The 18,229-nt window shown below is 42.6% G+C and overlaps 2 protein-coding genes across 2 annotated transcripts in view; both read left to right on the top strand.

The window, feature by feature from the left end:
• The window catches only part of tex264b (testis expressed 264, ER-phagy receptor b), a 291,664-nt gene that overhangs the window by 67,416 nt on the left and 206,019 nt on the right, over nucleotides 1–18,229 (top strand). The window lies entirely within an intron of this gene.
• Nucleotides 4,179–18,229, top strand: part of LOC140483920 (E3 SUMO-protein ligase ZBED1-like) — a 40,535-nt gene continuing 26,484 nt past the window's right edge. Inside the window, exon 1 of the mRNA XM_072582749.1 lies at nucleotides 4,179–4,374. The gene's annotated coding sequence lies outside the window, so the exon portion shown is untranslated. The remainder of the gene's footprint in view (nucleotides 4,375–18,229) is intronic.

Here is an 18,229-nt window from a genome sequence, read left to right as displayed (position 1 = left end):
TAACAGATTCCTCATAGTTGTACAGTCTGGATCTGTTATAGATCATTATAACTGCAAGCAGCACATTTAATGAAGCACTTTAGATTAGATTAGATTACTTACAGTGTGGAAACAGGCCCTTCGGCCCAACAAGACCACACCGACCCACTGAAGCACAACTCACCTAGGGGCCCTTCACCTAACACTATGGGTAATTTAGAATGGCCAATACACCTAGCCTGCACATTTTTGGATTGTGGGAGGAAACCGGAGGAACCCCACGCAGACACGGGGAGAATGTGCAAACTCCACACGGTCAGTCACCTGAGGTGGGAATTGAGGCGCTGTGAGGCAGCAGTGCTAACCACTATGCCACCGTGCTGCCCACCATGATGAAGCAGTGCTTGTGACAAATTAATACTGCAGTGTACAGATCTACTTGTAATACTATCCAACTGACATATTACAAACCATGTTAAAATGCAAATAACATTATCCGTCCCTCTCCTTTATTCCATGATTGTCCTACAGACCATGCAAACAAAAGTCTGACATTGTCTGTAAGGGATGATTCTGCGAATATGACTATGCACCAGACATTCCTGAAGAAGGGCTAATGCCCAAAACATTGATTCTTCTGTTTCTTGGATGCTGTCTGACCTGCTGTGTTTTTCCAGTGCTGCACTTCTTCAACTGTGTTCCACACGCCACCATTGTTGTCACACCAGCAAGACAGACCGCACCAGAGCTTGAAAGGAAGTTGTCCTGGGAGTCATCAGTATTGACTCTGGACCCCAGGAGGTTTGGGCACATAAAACCCCTTTTCAGCTCATGAATCTGTACTCCTTTAATATTAGATACCACCTATTGAGGAAGCACTGAGGGTAGCAAGAACACAGAATGTAGTCTGGGTGGGGTTTTCCATGTCCATCACAGAGAGTGCCTTTGTATCATTTGCTGCTGATTGAACTGATCAAGACCTGCAGCAGCCCTTAGCTGCTAGACCTGGCGTGTGGCACGTCGAGAGGGAGCCAAAAAGGGAAAAACTAACTTGACCTCACCCTTGCCGATCTAGGAACGGGATCAGCACATATTTGAAGACAAAGTCCCATTTTCATATTAAGAATATGCTTCACTGTGTTGTCCGCTATTACTACCTGATTGATTTCAAAAAGTAAAAACCTAGTCATCCAAGTGGCTGTGTGGGCCATCAGCAGCAGCAGAAAACATTCTATTCAACCAGAATCTGTAACTTTAGGGTCCACCCTATCCCACACTCAACCATTACTATAAAGTTAGGGGTTCAACCCTTCCCCAATGAAGAGTGCAGGTGGGCATGCCTCCAGAGTACCAGATTTAATGAAAAATTGTGTCAGCTAGGTGAAACTAAAATGTAAGACTATTCAATGCCAAACACTGGAAGCAGCATGTAGCAGACAGAACTAAGCAGTCCGAGCCAGTTATAAATGGATGGACAATTATACAACTTACAAGAGGAAGAGGAGGCTCCACAACAATCTCTATTTAAGTGCCAAATAGATGATCTGGCTTGGCATCCTCCTAAGGTGGAGAAAGTGAGGACTGCAGATGCTGGAGGTCAGAGCTGAAAATGTGTTGCTAGAAAAACGCAGCAGGTCAGGCAGCATCCAAGGAGCAGGAGAATCGACGTTTTGAGCATGACCCCTTCTTCATTCCTGAAGAAGGGCTCATGCCCGAAACATCGATTCTCCTGCTCCTTGGATGCTCCCTGACCTGCACTTGTCCAGCAACACATTTTCAGCATCCTCCTAAGGTGCCCAGCATCATAGATGCCAGTCTCCAGCCAGTTAATCAATTCCTCATAGAGTCCTAGAGATGTACAGCATGGAAACAGACCCTTCGGTCCAACCCATCCATGCTGACTAGACATCCCAACCCAATCTAGTCCCACTCACCAGCACCCGGCCCGCACCCCTCCAAACCACTCCCACTCATACACCCATCCAAATGCCTCCCAAATGCTGCAATTGTACCAGCCGCCGCCACCACCTCTGGCAACTCATTCCATACACGTACCACCCTCTGTGTGAAAAAGCCATCCCCAGGTCTCCCCTATATCTTTCTCCCTCTCACCCCAAACCCATTCCATGCATGCAACAACCTCCACATGAAAAAGCTGCTCCTTAGGTCTCTTTTAAATCTTTCCCTTCTCACCTTCAACCTCTACTTCTGGACTCCCCGACTACACGGAAAAGACCCTGTCCACCTACCCCTTCCATGTCCCTCATAATCCCGCAAACCTCTATTAGGTCACCCCCCAGACACCGACGCTCCAGGAAAAATAGCCCCAGCCTCCCCCCGCAGCTCAACCCTGGCATCATTCCTGCAAATCTTCTCTGAACCTTTTGCTCTGCTATTCTTTTGGCTAGTGGGTTGTTAAGGGGAGGTTTGCATTTAAAACATTTAGGCAGCACCTGTTTTCTTAGGCATCTGTGCAGGAAGTATAGCTGTTTTACGGGTGGCAGTCTGTCGGATGGCATTGCTTTCCCATCTTCGGACTAGTTTTAGCATATTGTGCCCATTGATGTTAATGAGTTTGGAGAAGATTTGTAGCTTGGAGGTTGAGGTTCTGGATGTAAGGTTGCTTGCTGAGCAGGAAGGTTCGTTTTCGGCTGTTTTGTTACCTAGTATGGTGACATCAGAAGCAATCATCCCAACACCCATAACCAAAGCTGCATTAGAATATTATTTCAACGAGCCACCACACACTGCAGCACCGAGGAACTACGGAGAGTAGAAGCAAAATACCTAAACAGCATATTCAAAAAGAATGTGTGCTCAATGAAACAGTCTGTCAATTTTCTCAGCAGCAAATCCAAATAAACAGACAAATGCGCCCAGAAACCCTAGACACCACTCCTCTATATCAAAGACATCTTGGAAATCACTGCCAGACCACTCAGATCTCTTTACATCATGGTAGCCCACAAACCCACCACCAGACTAAAACAGCAGCTAATAAACTATACAGAGGAACCCCTATTATCCAAATGAAATGGGCAGGCACTGTTTCATTCGGATAATCGATTATTTGGTTAATTGATTAAATGCCTTTCCTTTGGGGCTCAGGTTTTTCAGTCTGCTCCTTGTTCAAGATAAGAGGCAGCAGCACAACGTGCCCGAGCCCCTGTCCCCGCCCAACACTGGCCCCCGCCCCCAATCCTGTCCAACACTGCCTGCCTCCCAACCCTGTCCAACACTGCACCCCACTTGCCCCGCCCTGTCCCAACCCTGTCAAACAATGCCCCCCATGCCTACCCGCTGTGCGCCGCTCTCTTATCTCTCCACCCCACCCCCACCCCCTCTGTGGGGCAGCTGGACCAGACTCCAACAACAAGACTGCTGCCTTTTTGTTTTGGGGGGTGGGTGAGTCTTCAAATAGCACATGCACGGTCTCTCTCACACATTACATTTTACTGCAACTTTTTGATAGGTTGTACCTTTGCTCTCTACAAGAAAATGTTGCAGAGATTATCTGGGGAAGGGGGGTTTAGGGTACACCCCTGTGTAGAACCCCAGGGAGTGTGTGGGGAGAGGGAGGGCGGGCAATCAATCATTTGGAGACAGTGCCTGTTTAATCACTGATCGCGTCTTTTGTTTACAATGTTGGAAACACTTCTTTGATGTCATGTTTCCATCAAGACCTCGAGATCTCCTTCAGAAAATCCAATATTCAGATAATCGAGGTTCCTCTGTATGAACAAAAAGTGGGCGGCACGGTGGCACAGTGGTTAGCACTGCTGTCTCACAGCGCCAGAGGCCCAGGTTCAGTTCCCGCCTCAGGCGACTCTCTGTGTGGAGTTTGCACATTCTCCCCGTGTCTGCGTGGGTTTCCTCCGGGTGCTCCGGTTTCCTCCTACACTCCAAAGATGTGCAGGTCAGGTGAATTGGCCATGCTAAATTGCCCGTAGTGTTAGGTAAGGGGTAGATGTAGGGGTATGGGTGGGTTGCGCTTCGGCGGGTTGATGTGGACTTGTTGGGCTGAAGGGCCTGTTTCCACACTGTAAGTAATCTAATCTAATCTAAAACTGAACGTCATTTACTAAATACCTTGCAAGAACTGTAACAAACACTACATTGGACAAACAACAGAAAACTAGCCACCAGGATACATGAACATCAACTAAACATCAACTACCCACAAAAAGTCATGACTCTTTTTCACTAGTATTCTTGCATATAGATGAGGAAAGACTTTGGCTGGAACACATCCATCCTGGGACAAGCCAAACACAGACGCGCACGAGAATTCCTTGAAGCATGTCTTTCCAACCAGTACACCATCAACAAACACATATTTGGATTCCATTTATCGCCCTCTGAGAAAAAGAAGAGGAAGTGACATTACCAACACAAGTAAGCCTCAACACATTAATAGAAATCGGGCTGTAACACCAGTGCTTCACCGGAGGCTCAGTGATGTTGTAACCTAATATGGTGACAAAATGTCTGAAAATGAACCTTCCAGTTCAGCGAGCAAACTTACATCCAGAACCTCAACCTGAGCTACAAATCTCCTAGCTCATGATCATATCTGATCTGATCTGATCATTGTCAACTCCATTTTTTCCATAACCCCACTCCTCATCCCCGTTTTAAATAGGTGATCCCTTATTTTGAGATTATGTCCTCAGACTCTCGACTCTCCCAGAAAGGGAAACAACCTTTCTGTGTCTGCCCAGTCAATTCCCTAAGAACCTTGTATGTCTTAATAAGGTCAACTCTCATTCAGCAAATTCCATGAGTACAGGCCCAACCTAATCAACTTCTCTATTTTGGAAAATACTTGAGATCAACTCAGTGAACCTTCTCTGGATGACTCCCAATGTCAGTATATCTTTGATTAGATAAGGAGCCAAAACTCTTCACAGTATTCCAGCTGTGGTCTGGCAGTTAGTGCCTTGTATAGTTTTAGCAAAACCTCCCTATTTTTATAATCCATTTCCTTTTGAGTTAAAGGTCAGTGGTCTATTTGTCCTCCCTCTTACCTGCTAAATGTGTATGCTAGCTTTTTGTGCATGACAATTCACATATCCCCTTTGTGCTGCAGCCTACTGCAATTTCCTCTATTTGGAGAGTTTGAGCTATAGGGAGAGGTTGAATAAGCTGGGGCTTTTCTCCCCCTAGAGTGTCAGAGGCTGAGGTGATCTTCTAGAAGTTTATAAAATCATAAGGTGCAAGGATAGAGTGAATAGTCAAAGTTTTTTTTCTCCCCCCTCAGAGTAGGGGGGGTCCAAAACTAGAGGGCATTGGTGAGAAGGGAAAGATTTAAAAGAGACTTAAGGAGCAGCTTTTTCATGTGGAGGGTATTGTGTGTATGGAATGAGCTGCCAAGGGAAGTGGAAGAGATGGGTTCAATTATAATATTCTGGATTAGTGGTGCTGGAAGAGCACAGCAGGTCAGGCAGCATCCAAGTAGCTTCGAAATCAAATTATAATATCTAAAAGGCAACTGGGCAAGTATATGAATAGGAAAGGTTTAGCGGGATATAGGCCTTTGCTTTCAAATGGGATTAGATCAGTTTAGGATATCTGCTCAGCACAGATGACTTGGACTGAAGGGTGCGTTTCTGTGCAGTATAACTTTATGACCTCTATGTCAAAGTGGGGCGGCACGGTGGCTCAGTGGTTAGCACTGCAGCCTCACAGCACCAGGGTCCCAGGTTCGATTCCAGCCTCTGGTGGCTGTCTGTGTGGAGTTTGTACATTCTCCCTGTGTCTGCGTGGGTTTCCTTCAGGTGCTCTGGTTTCCTCCCACAGTCCAGATGTGCAGGTCAGGTAATTGGCCATGCTAAATTGCCCGTAGTGTTAGGTGCATTAGTCAGAGGGAAATGGGTCTGGGTGGGTTACTCTTCGGAGGGTCGGTGTGGACTGCTTGGGCCAAAGGGCCTGATTCCACACTGTAGGGAATCTAATCAAAGTGTATTATCTCACATTTTCCTATGCTGTATTCCTTTTGTCGGGTCACCTAATCTGTCTGTGTTCCCCTGTAAACTGCCTGACCTGCTGCGCTTTTCCAGCAGCTCATTTTCAGCTCTGATCTCCAGCATCTGCAGTCCTCACTTTCTCCCCTGTAAACTTTGTCCATTTGACTCCCCACCTATTTATTTTTGTTAAAATTGGCTATAGTACGCTCACTTTCCACATCCAAGTCACTAATATAAATTGTAAATAATTGTAGTACTTGTTAGTTACAGGGGCCATCCGGAAATCCTTATCCCAGTACTTATCTTCTATAGATAGCCCCTTCTCTATCCATGCTGATTATACTGCCTCCAATGCCATATTCCCTTATCTTCAGTAGAGTGTAATAGAAAGTGGTTGAGGTTGTTGCACACCAGTCATCTCATTGCAGAAGTTTCCAAGGTAGTGTACTAGGCCCAAACAGCCTGTGTCCCAGTGCAGTGAGATGAATTCAAGCAGTGTTTAGGCTTGTGTTGATAAGAAATATTTGCACCACACAGGTGCCAGCTATTTTTATCTGGTGAGAGAGAATCTAACCACTGCACCTTGATGTGCAATACCATTACCGCTGCTGATCTCCCCAGAATCAACATCTTGGGGATTACCATTGACTGAAAACTGAATTTGGGCCAGCCATATGTAATCTGTAGCTAAGAACAGGTTGGAGGCTGTGGATTCTGTGGCAAGTAATTCACTATCCACAGTGTCTGTATGTGGCGCAAGTCAGGGGCGTGATGGAATGTTCACTCAAAGCTCAACACTATCTGGGACAAGTCAGCCCACATGATTAGAACCCCATGCACACCTTCAACATTCACTCCCTCTGTCAGTGATGCACAACAACAGTAGCACGGGCCATTTACAAGATCACTGCAGTAATTCACTAAAATTCTTGAACAAAGTCAAAAATCATACAACACCAGGTTATAGTCCAACAGATTTATTTGGAAGCACTAGCTTTCAGAGCGCTGCACAACCACTTGAAGGAGCAGTGCTCTGAAATCTAGTGCTTCCAAATAAACCTGTTGGGCTATAATCTGGTATTGTGTGATTTTTAACCTTGTACACCCCAGTCCAACACCAGCAGCTCCAAAACATTCTTGAATAGAACCTTTTTAAATACTCAATCTACATTGAGAAGGATAAGGACAGCAGATGCATGGGGACATTACCCTTCAAATTACTTATTATCCTAACTTAGAACTATATAGTTGTTCCATTCGTTTTGTATGGTCATAGTCCTGGAACTGCTTGACAGTGGGTGCATTTACAACATGCAAACTGCAGTGATTCAAACTCACCAACACCTTCCTGCGGACAATTAGAGATGGATAATGGCTGGCCTAATCAATGGAAGAATTCAAAAGAAGTTGAGGGTTTTGTTTTCCTCTCTGTTGTGTCGTAGCTTTAATATGGTAACCATTTAAGTATCACTTAACTGGATATTCATTGGCCAAGCTGACTAATTTCAATTGCAATATTCAAGATTAGCATTAAAGTGCTTTTTCACTGACCTCTCTCACGTCAGTGATTGTTTAGAGTCATACTGAGTGTACAAGAAGGTAGTTGAGGAATCAAAGAATCCCTACAATGTGGAAGCAGGCTATTCAGTCCATTGAGTTCACACCTATCCACCAAAGAGCATCCTACCCAGACCTATCCACCCCCAACCTCCATAACCCTGCATTTCCCACAGTTAATCCATCTAAGCTACACATACTTGGCCACTACGGGCTATTTAGTATGGACAATTCACCTAACTGTACATCCTTGGACTTTGGGAGGAAACCCACACAAATACAGGGAGAATGTCTGTGCGGAGTTTGCACAGTCTCCTGAGGGTGGCCCCTGGTGCTGTGGGGCAGCAGTGCTAACCACTGAACCACCATGTCGTCCAGTTGTTGGAGGTTAGTCATCTCAGTCCAGGGATATCACTGTAGGATCTTCAAGGGAGTGTCATAGGCCTGACCATCTTCAGTTGATTCATCAATGATTTTTTCCTCCTCATAAGGTCAGAGGTGGATATATTTTGGAATGCAAAATGTTCAGTACTATTTGCGAGCCCAGAGACACAGGAGAAGGCCAAGTCTAAACGCAACAAAACCTGGACAGCGTCCAGACTTGGGTTGATAAGTGCAAAGTAACATTCAGTCTGCACAAGTATCAGACAAGGACCATTTCCAACAATTCCCTACAATTAACGTCTTGGGATGGGGGTTACCATTGACCAGAAACTGAACTTAGAGCAGTCATATCTATCCTGTGGCTGCAGGAGCAAGTCAGAAGCTTGGAATTCTTTTGAATGGCAAAGAGAAAAGTTTCACCCTTAATAACTTTTGTCTTGAAACCTATTTGTGGTTAAACTGTATAAAAGAATCAGACATGGCACATCTGACATTTACTGCCATATTCTTTCAACATATGTTTGCTATTCTAGTTCCAAAGCAGTAGAGTGATGTGACAGTTCTCCTAATGTGAGTAGTAGCACCTAATAATCATCATTCGATGCATGGGTGAAAGATACTTTTTCTTAAGTTTTGATACTATGAAATTGCACAAAGGTTTGTGACAGGTCAGAAGATTGGACAGATTATTTTTGGAAAAAAATGCAAAGCATGACTAAAAGGTTAAGAAGTAGGGAAGATTATTCGAGATAAACGTGAGTACAAGAGAAAGCTTGCTAGAAATGTAAACAGAACTTCAGAGCTAATAAAGTGAACATTGGTTCTATAAAAAAGTGAGCATGGAATAAATAATGGAAAATATGGAGATGGTAGATGAATTGAACAGGTGTTTTGAATATGATCAAATTCCCAGAAGTAGCTGTAAATCAGGATATGGAAGGGAGTCAGGAACGTAGGAAAATTATAATCGCTATGAAATTGAAACCACGTAAATTGGTTGACCTGTGAACTGACAAGTCCTTGAGTCCAGATGGACTTTATTCTTGGGTCTTTAAAAGAAATGACTAATGAGATAGTTGATGTGTTGATTTTAATTTTCTGGGTTCAGGTAAAGGTTCCTTTTATATTGGAAAATAACAAATGTAGCTGAAAATTTCCAAAAGAGGTGGAGTCAGAAAGCAGGAAACTGAGTTTGTTTAACATCTCTTGGGGAAGATGTTAGAAACTATTGTTAAAGACAGTATAGCAGGGCACTTATGGGGTAGAGGGGGGAGATCAAAGTGACTAGGCAGTGTCATCATGGATTTGTGAAAGGAAACATGTGTTTGACCACACATTGAGCTCTTTGGGGATGCCATGAATAAAGCGGAACTGCTGGATGTACTACCATTAGGTCTGTGGTCCCAATAAACATTTTTTCCAAAAAATACATGGATAATTCAGAACAAATTTAATAACTGGTATGGATGAATTCAATTTGAATAGGACATTGTGACTTATTCTGAGATATGGCTGCAAGATGGTCAGAACTGGAACTAAATGTACCAGCTTGTAAGATCTACAATGAAAGGCAGAGCGAATGACAGAGGGAGGAGCAGCCTCAATGATTGAAGCAATTTCATCTTTAATGATGAGGTAGGATGTCACAAGGTAAACTGGCAGTGGAAACTCAAAGGGGAGAGCTAAGAAAAAGATATGGATTTAAGACTGTACTGGCGTTGAAATAGTTAATACAACATCAGCAATTGGACAAGCATTAGCAAACACAGAATGGTTGTGATGGAGGATTTTAACTTTGATGTTATAGATTTGAGGTAAACAGACTAGCTCACGCCAGAAAGATAGAATTTCTTGATTATGGTCAGGATAGTTTTCTGTGACAATACATCCTCGAACCAATGAGGGAGCACATCAAACAAATTGGATTTTTTAATAACTATTGAGCCAGGTTTGTCATAGAATCCCTACAGTGTGGAAGCTGAACCACAATATGGGGAGAGTCAGCAGATCAAACGCAGATACTGCGTGGGGCCACCAGAATGCCAGCACAATGCACTCACAATCTAGTTGATTAGTTTAAAGCGGTTTGGGAGAGAATACACATGTGTAGTGTATACTGCCCACCAAAGTGTCCGAGTCCAACCAATACCTTTGATAGAAATGCTAAGTTTGATACGGACTCAATACAAAGTGCTAATAGCCAGGGCTACAGTAATCATCCTCAGGAAGAGGGATCAGCACCCATTACTGCAGCAATGGACTTCTGACAATGTCTGTGCTGAAATTAACAAAGGCTGCCCTGGAACTGACAATGACTGCATTGAAACTATCAATGATTCTGCAATGTTTACAACAAACAAGCTATGTTACAGAGAGAATAACCACATCACTGACCTATTATATCGCAAAATGCATAAAAGTACCTTGACGTGCTCTGGGTTGAGACCAGAATTGCAGCTGACCACTGTGTTGTTGGTGTCTTTCTCTCCCTGGAGCTCCGGTATTTCTTTGTACAATAAACTCTGTCATTGAACACCGACTTGGACTCCAGGGCTTGTGATTTTCCCCACAACAAGTGGAATGTGTTTAAAAAATCAAATTTAATGTTTGATCTAGTTTATGCTACTAAGGGGCCAGAGCTCTGTTTGGCAAAAAAAAAGTTTTGGAAATTAAGGTTAAAGACACCATAAAACTAAAAGAAAAAGCATGCAAAAATACAAAACTCAAGGATTCTGGTAATTGAGAAAGAAACAAAGAACAATGGAATGTGATGAAACAGATAGTAAGAGCTACAACAGATGTATGAAAATCTTCAAGGGAGGTAAAGATCAACAGATTTTTATCATTAGGTTAGGACAAAGGTTGACTATGAATGTGTATTGTCCCCAGATGATCACTCATGGTATTGTGTAGTATTTTTCACTTCAATCAGTGCATGGTACGAGATAAAGTTTGTTTGAGGTAACTCACTACCATCAATCCTGCTTAAGCCCTAGATACAGCATAGGCAATCTTGTGATTATTGGTAGAGGTTGAATCTCAGTACAATTCTTTGATAAGGAGAACCTTTGTTCCATGATAGCATTGTGTTCAAAAACATTTGGTCATGCATAATTACAAAGAGTTTGGAGAGCTGTTACAGATACATCTGTTCCCACCAATAGCTAGAGCAAACCTCCTTATCTGCACCCATCTGTGTATGATATTAGAAGAGTAGGAGTCAGTGAAGATATAGCTTCTTCAAAACCATTGCCTTATACAACAAAGCAAAATGTTGATGCTTTGAAACTGACCTTCGAGTCATGCAGCACATAAATCAATGAATATAGGGAAATGATAGACATGCTGATTAATTACTTTGCCTCGCAGGAAAAATTCGGAATGCTGGGCATCCCCAAGAAGCTTATTTCAATCAGGGACAGGACCTCTCCAAAATAGAATGAAGGAGCTGTAATCAAAAAAATAATGGCACTAAAGGATGAAAGCTCCCCAGGATCACATGGTTTCTACCAAGATTTGAAAGAAAAGAATTGATAGGATTGCATGTAACCTATAAACTACCAAACTTTTCTGTGTTAAGGAACCTTTCCTTTTAATTAGAACATTGCATTATATCTCTAGCTATTTTGGAAAAGTGAAAGAGGGAAAATGGGGAAATAGACGAGTTAAGTTTAAGGTTTTTGGACAGGATTTTATAAAAGCAGGTTGCAATTTCTTGGGCATTTTGATTATGACCATTATGGGCAGCGGAAAAATCACAAAAGGTTTTTACACATTGCTCATCTGATCCAACATATTTTAATGAAATCTGTAGACTGCCTTATATCTGAAATATTATATGACAATAAAATTATAATAGATACAAGAAATTTTAATATTGGAGTTCAGATAAAACATCCAACTAAGCCAATAAAGGTACATTTGCATGACAAATAACAGCATTTTTTTGAATTGCAGAGTCACAGAATTATTATAATGTGGAAGGAGGCCATTCAGCCCATCATTATCTGTACTGGTTCTTAAAACAAACATTTCATAGTTTTTCTGCTTTCTTCTGATAACCCTGCACACTATTCTGGCAGCACCCCTGGAGACAGGTAGTTACAACATTTAGTCGTGTAATTTCTGATGCTGCCAGTAGTGGGATATTGTATACTTTAACCACTTTGTAAACCTGCCTTGCCACCTTAGGTGACTTCTGTACAGATGCACTCAGCTCCCCTCTGCCCCAGTGCCCTCTTTGGCGTTATATCATTTGTTTTACATTGTATTTCTACCAAAATGAATAACCTCCTATTTCTCCATATTGAACTTCTCCTACCACCTATTCAACTTTATTGCAAACTTTCTTTTATTCCTTCATAGAAAGTGGATGTTGCTGTTATTTACCACCCATCCCTAAACACCCTTGAACCGAATCAGCGGGTAATTGAGAGTCAACCACATTGCTGTGAGTTTGGGGTCGGATGTAGGCGAGACCACGTGAGGCTGGCCGACTTTCTTCCCCTAAAAGGCCTTAGTGAATCAGATGGATTTTTATGAAATCAACAATAGTTTTGTGACAACCATTAATGGTACTTTTAATTTCCAGCTTTATTAATTGAATTAAAATTTCACCATCAGCCAGAGTGGGATTGAAACCTATATATGGGCAAAGCTTAATCAGGGATGCTGGACAATATCATTATGCCACCAACTTCCCCTAATCCCTTTCTTTTGAAAGTCATTAAAATAGATCAGAAAAGGCAGGGGTCCTAGTAAAGACCCCTGAGGAACTCCAGTACACGCCTTCCTCTAGTCCAAAGACCTATATTAAATATTATTACTTGTTTCTTGTCATTCAACCAATTTTATATCAGTGCTGCGACTGCACTTTTTATTCCACAATTTCATTTTTGTATCAAGTTAGAGAGGTGTTACATTAACCTCTCACGTGTCCTATAATTTGGATGTCACTGTTGGGTGGCAGCATAAAGCTAGCTTGCTTCAGTTAAAGAAAGGTAAATGAGCTTTCTCACTGTTCTGAGAAAGCAGAAAAAAGGGAAACTGTTAGATAGCTCAGCTGAGTGTGTGAGATTTGTAAAGGCTATTAAATGGAGTGGCTGATGACCCATAAAAGCTTCTAGCTTACCTGTCTCACTGATTAGAAAAATCCATCGGTTACAAATTGTTCAAGGACTGTAAATTGTTATTTACTCGAAGAGAGTGCGATGCATAGCTGCTGATATTGTAACAGTGTTAACCTCAGTATAAATATTTATCTTCAGTTGATATCACTTTCCACAGGACTCATTTTTACAGATAAGCAAGAATTAAATTGTCAAGATATTATTTATCAAATCCCATAATGTTTCAAATATAATGCATTTAATTTCATATAGTGAAAAAGGCCGAAACCTCAACTGTATATTTCATGAAAAAAGTTCCAAATCCAGTTAAAGTTTATGTTTGAAAAATCTCTAGGTAGTTGATGTGACTGCCTGAGAGAATTGAGGATCCTACAGCGGACTATGTTTATTTATAATACATCACTAGTTGTAATTAAAGTAACCTCCAATATTTCCAGATTTTGTTTAGGGGCGTAAGAGTATACCATATCAAAAATTCATTCCTCATCGACTAGATAAACCTGAATTTGTGAGGCATCTTTCCTCATTTTACATTTAATAGCCATTAACATTCCTGTCAAAATAATTATTTGCTCTCTTCCACATCCATTCTGGTTATACAATTTCACACAACTACTACCCACTACAAGAAATAGTAGTTGTAGAGTCCAATCAACAATGCTGATAATGTGCAAGAGGAACATTTAATATCTTATTTTTTTTGACATTGGATTTTGCACAAGTCAAGAAACTGGGGAGTTTTAGAACATGTTAGCTAGGATTTTAAATTGAGTTAATTTAGCTGTTAGCCGCTATAGTAACTGTGTAGTGCAGAATTTACAAATCTTGTACTCATGATCAAGCCAATCTCTTCCCACACAATGGCAGACCCATACTGTTCAATGAAATGTGAAGCTAGAGCCAGCATGACGTGTGGCCTGGCAAGGGAGAAAAGAACATTCTATTTTGGAGCCTTTAAGATCTATAAATGTGTGTTTGCTGCTGTATTTGTGAATCTCTAACCCAGGATAATAGTATCCTGTTGGGTGTACTCCAGATGAAATGACCTCACACCAGTATATGATGTATCAGCTCCTAAAATAAGCAGATGAACTTTCAAGAGGATTATTTTGCCAAGAGAACTGGATCAGTAAATGTAGTTTTCTGGTTTTTAAATTCTTAATCTGGATAGTAATTTCTCGGAGACAGGACCTAAAGCAGCACCTAAAGCATTTCATTCTGAATTAGTGAATTCTATGTGACAGATAAAACATTGAAAAATTAATTAGTTACTTCTGAAAAGAATATAATTCATAATAGTGGGCTGCCAGAGAACTGAAATTAGTTTGGTACATTCACTGAATCTATTGTTTTAAGTAAATGTAGGTCTAAATAAGATGGAAGGAAATTGGAGCCTCTACCTTCATCCAAAGCTACAGGATTGCAAGATGTATGAAAGTTGACAAAGCAACCTAGACTTCTGGAGATGGGGAGAGTGGAAGCGGTTTTTTTTATTTCAAAATACTTTATTCATAAAAATATTTTGATCTGTACAATTGGTCATGCCATACATACGTAAACATTCCATTTCTTTGCATACAGAGATTGAGTAATCATTCATATGTACAAAGTCTGTACATTTACTATCCATATATTTAGCTGAGGCATCAGCGGAGCCCAGTTACTGGGTGGGTCTCCTGTGCTTAGGCAGGCAGACATTACACGGTGGTCTTTCACCACCATGCCTTGGCGGCAGCTGCCCCAGGCTTCAGCATGTCCCTCAACACGTAGTCCTGGACCTTGGAATGTGCCAGTCCACAATACTCAGTCGGGGTCAGCTCCTTCAGCTGGAAGATCAACAGGTTTTGGACAGACCTAAGAGTGTCTTTCACCGAATTGATGATCCTCCAGGCACAGTTGATGTTCGTCTCTGTGTGCATCCCGGGGAACAGACCGTAGAGCACGGAGTCCCGCGTCACGGAACTGCTCGGAACGAACCTCGACAAACACCACTGCATTCCTCTCCAGACTTCCTTTGCATAAGCACATTCCAGAAGGAGGTGTGTGACAATCTCGTCTCCTCCGCAGCCACTTCGAGGGCAGCGTGCGGTGCGGCAGAGAGTCTGGGCGTGCATAAAGGATCTCACAGGCAGAGCCCTTCTCACCACCAGCCAAGCCAATCTTGGTGCTTGTTGGAAAGTTCTGGCGATGAGGCATTCTGCCAAATGACTTTGACAGTCTGCTCAGGGAACTGCTCAACAGGATCCGCCCTCTCCTTTTCCCAAAGGGTCTCAAGGACACTACGTGCTGACCATTTCCTAATGGACTTGTGGTGAAAGGTACTTTTCTTCATAAATTTCTCTACGAAGGACAGGTGATAGGGAATGGTCCAACTACTTGGAGCGTTCCGTGGCAGCGAGGCCAGGCCCATCCTTCGCAACACCGGGGACAGGTAGAACCTCAGTACGTAGTGACACTTGGTGTTTGCGTAGCGGGGATCACAGCTTGATGCAGCCACACACAAAGGTGTCCATCAGGGTGAGGGTGGCATTTTTTTTCCTCCGTTGCCCAGAGCTTTGTACATCGAGTCCCTTCGGACCCTGGCCATCTTTGATCTCCATATCAAATGGAAGATGGCCCAGGTGACTGCGACTGCACAGGTCCTGGGAATAGGCCAGACCTGTGCCACATATAACAACATTGACAGTGCCTCACATCTGATGACCAGATTTTTACCCGCGATGGAGAGCGACCAGTTTTTGCCTCACTTTCTTGATATGCTCCCCCAAGACTTGGCGCATGCCCCAGCCCCTCCGAAATAAATACCCAGCACCTTCAGGTGGTCAGTCCTGACGGTGAAGGGGATGGAGGATTGGGGGTCGGCCCAGTTCCCGAACAGCATGGGCTCGCACTTGCTTCAATTGGCCTTGGCACTCGAGGCCCGTTCGAACTGGTCACATGTGCACAAGAGTCTGTGCACGGACAGTGGATCCGAGCAGAAAACGGCGACATCATCCATGTACAGGGAGGCCTTAACCTGTAGGCCCCTGCTGCTAGGAATGGCCACCCCACTTAGGCTCGCATCCTTCCTGATGGACTTGGCAAATGGCTCAATGCAGCGCACAAACAAGGCAGGAGAGAGAGGGCAGCCCTGCCTGACTCCAGATCTGACTGGGAAGCTATCTGATTCCCACCCATTGATTGAGACTGCACTGACAACGTTGGTGTATAGTGGAGCAGCAGTTGGGTCAGTTGGCTGGATGACCATTTTGGGGTCAGATTGGTGCCAATCGTACAGAGTTTCTTCCCTGTTCAGTTAGGGTGGATTCAGGACTTGCCTCCTTCCCATTTCCATCGTGGTGATCTCAGTGTTGTGGTTTGGTCCTTCCTTTGGCCAGATAATTCAAGAAGATCAAGATTTCCACAAAAAAATAGACATAGCCGGGAGTATGCAGTATAAGTATGCAAATACAAGGTAAATAATGACTGATTGTGTTATGATGAGATTGCTCGTGTTATGCCTATATGAGGGTTTGCCTGTAATAGAAATCTCTCTCATGATAGGCAGTGATAGTCATCTTTTGAAGGTTTTGCTGAGTGCAGTTTGTTGACTGTAGGCTACTGTTGGAGACTAGGTGCCATCTGCCTCATTTTCTACAGGGAGTATAGACACAGACAACACTAATTAATGTTGAATGAAGACATTGTAGTATGTGTTCAGTATGTCAGCTATTGTACTTTCTTCACTGTGTGTTTTTAAAAACTTTTTATGCAATAACCAGTGTCTGTTGAGCATCCCTTCTTGTCCTAGAGAAGGTGGTGGTGATCCTGCCTCCTTGAACCACTTCAGTCCGTCAAGTATCAGTTCACTACTGCTGCTGGGAGTTCTAGATTGTTGACCATAAAGGAACAGCAATGTGATTGCAAGTCAGAGTGGTGTGTCACTAGTAGGCAGTGGTATTTGGGGAGAAGGGATGATATCTGTGATAAGTTTAAAGTCTGGCTGTCAAAACATTGAAGATCATCTGCTTTTCTCCAGTAACTGAGCAACTACTGACATCATAGTGTGCTCAACATTTTTTATTTTGTTGAAAAACCCAAATGAAGGGCCTCTTCTCAAGAACAGCATCAGGTTGGAAAGATAATGAAGGAGGATAATGAATGTAGAAAGCATTTTTGGAGGAAACTGACATGATATTATTTGTATCATATTGAGGGTGGGGCCAGATGACATTGGGAGAAGTGTTTCCAACTCTGGTTAGACCTATTCTTGAGGCTTTATCATATGTCCCCTACCCCCCCCTCTTCTCTCCCCCATCCCCACACACGCATCCCCCTACATCCCCCACCCCCACCACCCAACAGCATGTAATTTCTCTAACTCATCTCTTTGCCACAACAGTTACAAAGTGAATTGATTCTCTAGTAGCCAATTAAACTTTTTTTTTCTGTTGGTCAAAAAGTATTTTATGCATTTTCATGATAGTGAACAAAAGTGGTGAAATAAATTAGAAGGACACAACCTTTCATCAGCCGATGATCTTCCTCCTGGGTTGTTTGCAGAGCGACCTAGAAATTAGTCTTTAATTCCTGGAGAGTTGGTAATCATCGAGTACAGATTCTTTGTAACTTAGCTTCAATACAGAGAGATCTCGGCTATCTATCAGGAATTCTATAAATGTTTTCTCTGTTAGAAGGAAATTAGATTCCTTGCTTGACCCCAACGCTCAGTTTTTAGTGTGGAGGGTGTGGTAGGTAGGTAGCAGCCTGGCATCAATTTATGAGAGCGCTGTGTGCTTGAGGGAGATTCATTAATAGTTTAACTAAATGGATATAAGAGGTGAATGAGAAATAAACCTCTTTGTGACTGATTGTGACAATGTTGAGAGATGCTAATTAAAATCAGGGGTGAGCCGTGAGTACTTCTATCTGATTGTTATGACAAGAAAATAAAGTCTGAAGATACTGGTAGATAAAATGCTTGTATAGACAGGTGACAGGCTTGAAGAATCGGTGTGTCCTGCCTTGTTTATCAATCACTAAATGTGAGTATGAATGAAGTAACACCAATTAGGTTTCCCAATGTGTTGTTACCAATGTTCACAATAGATAGTAAGGGATTTCTCACATTCTACAATACTGCATATAATTTCTGACATGGATGAAGGAATTTTTTGCTACTTTTCAAAAACGTCTCTAACTCCAAAGCCCACCTATGAAAGAGAAACTCAACCT

This window comes from Chiloscyllium punctatum, chromosome 12 (assembly GCF_047496795.1).
Source record: "Chiloscyllium punctatum isolate Juve2018m chromosome 12, sChiPun1.3, whole genome shotgun sequence".
Lineage (NCBI taxonomy): Eukaryota > Metazoa > Chordata > Chondrichthyes > Orectolobiformes > Hemiscylliidae > Chiloscyllium > Chiloscyllium punctatum.
The sequence above is the reverse complement of the archived record's forward strand: the minus strand, read 5'-3'. Positions and strand labels throughout refer to the sequence as shown.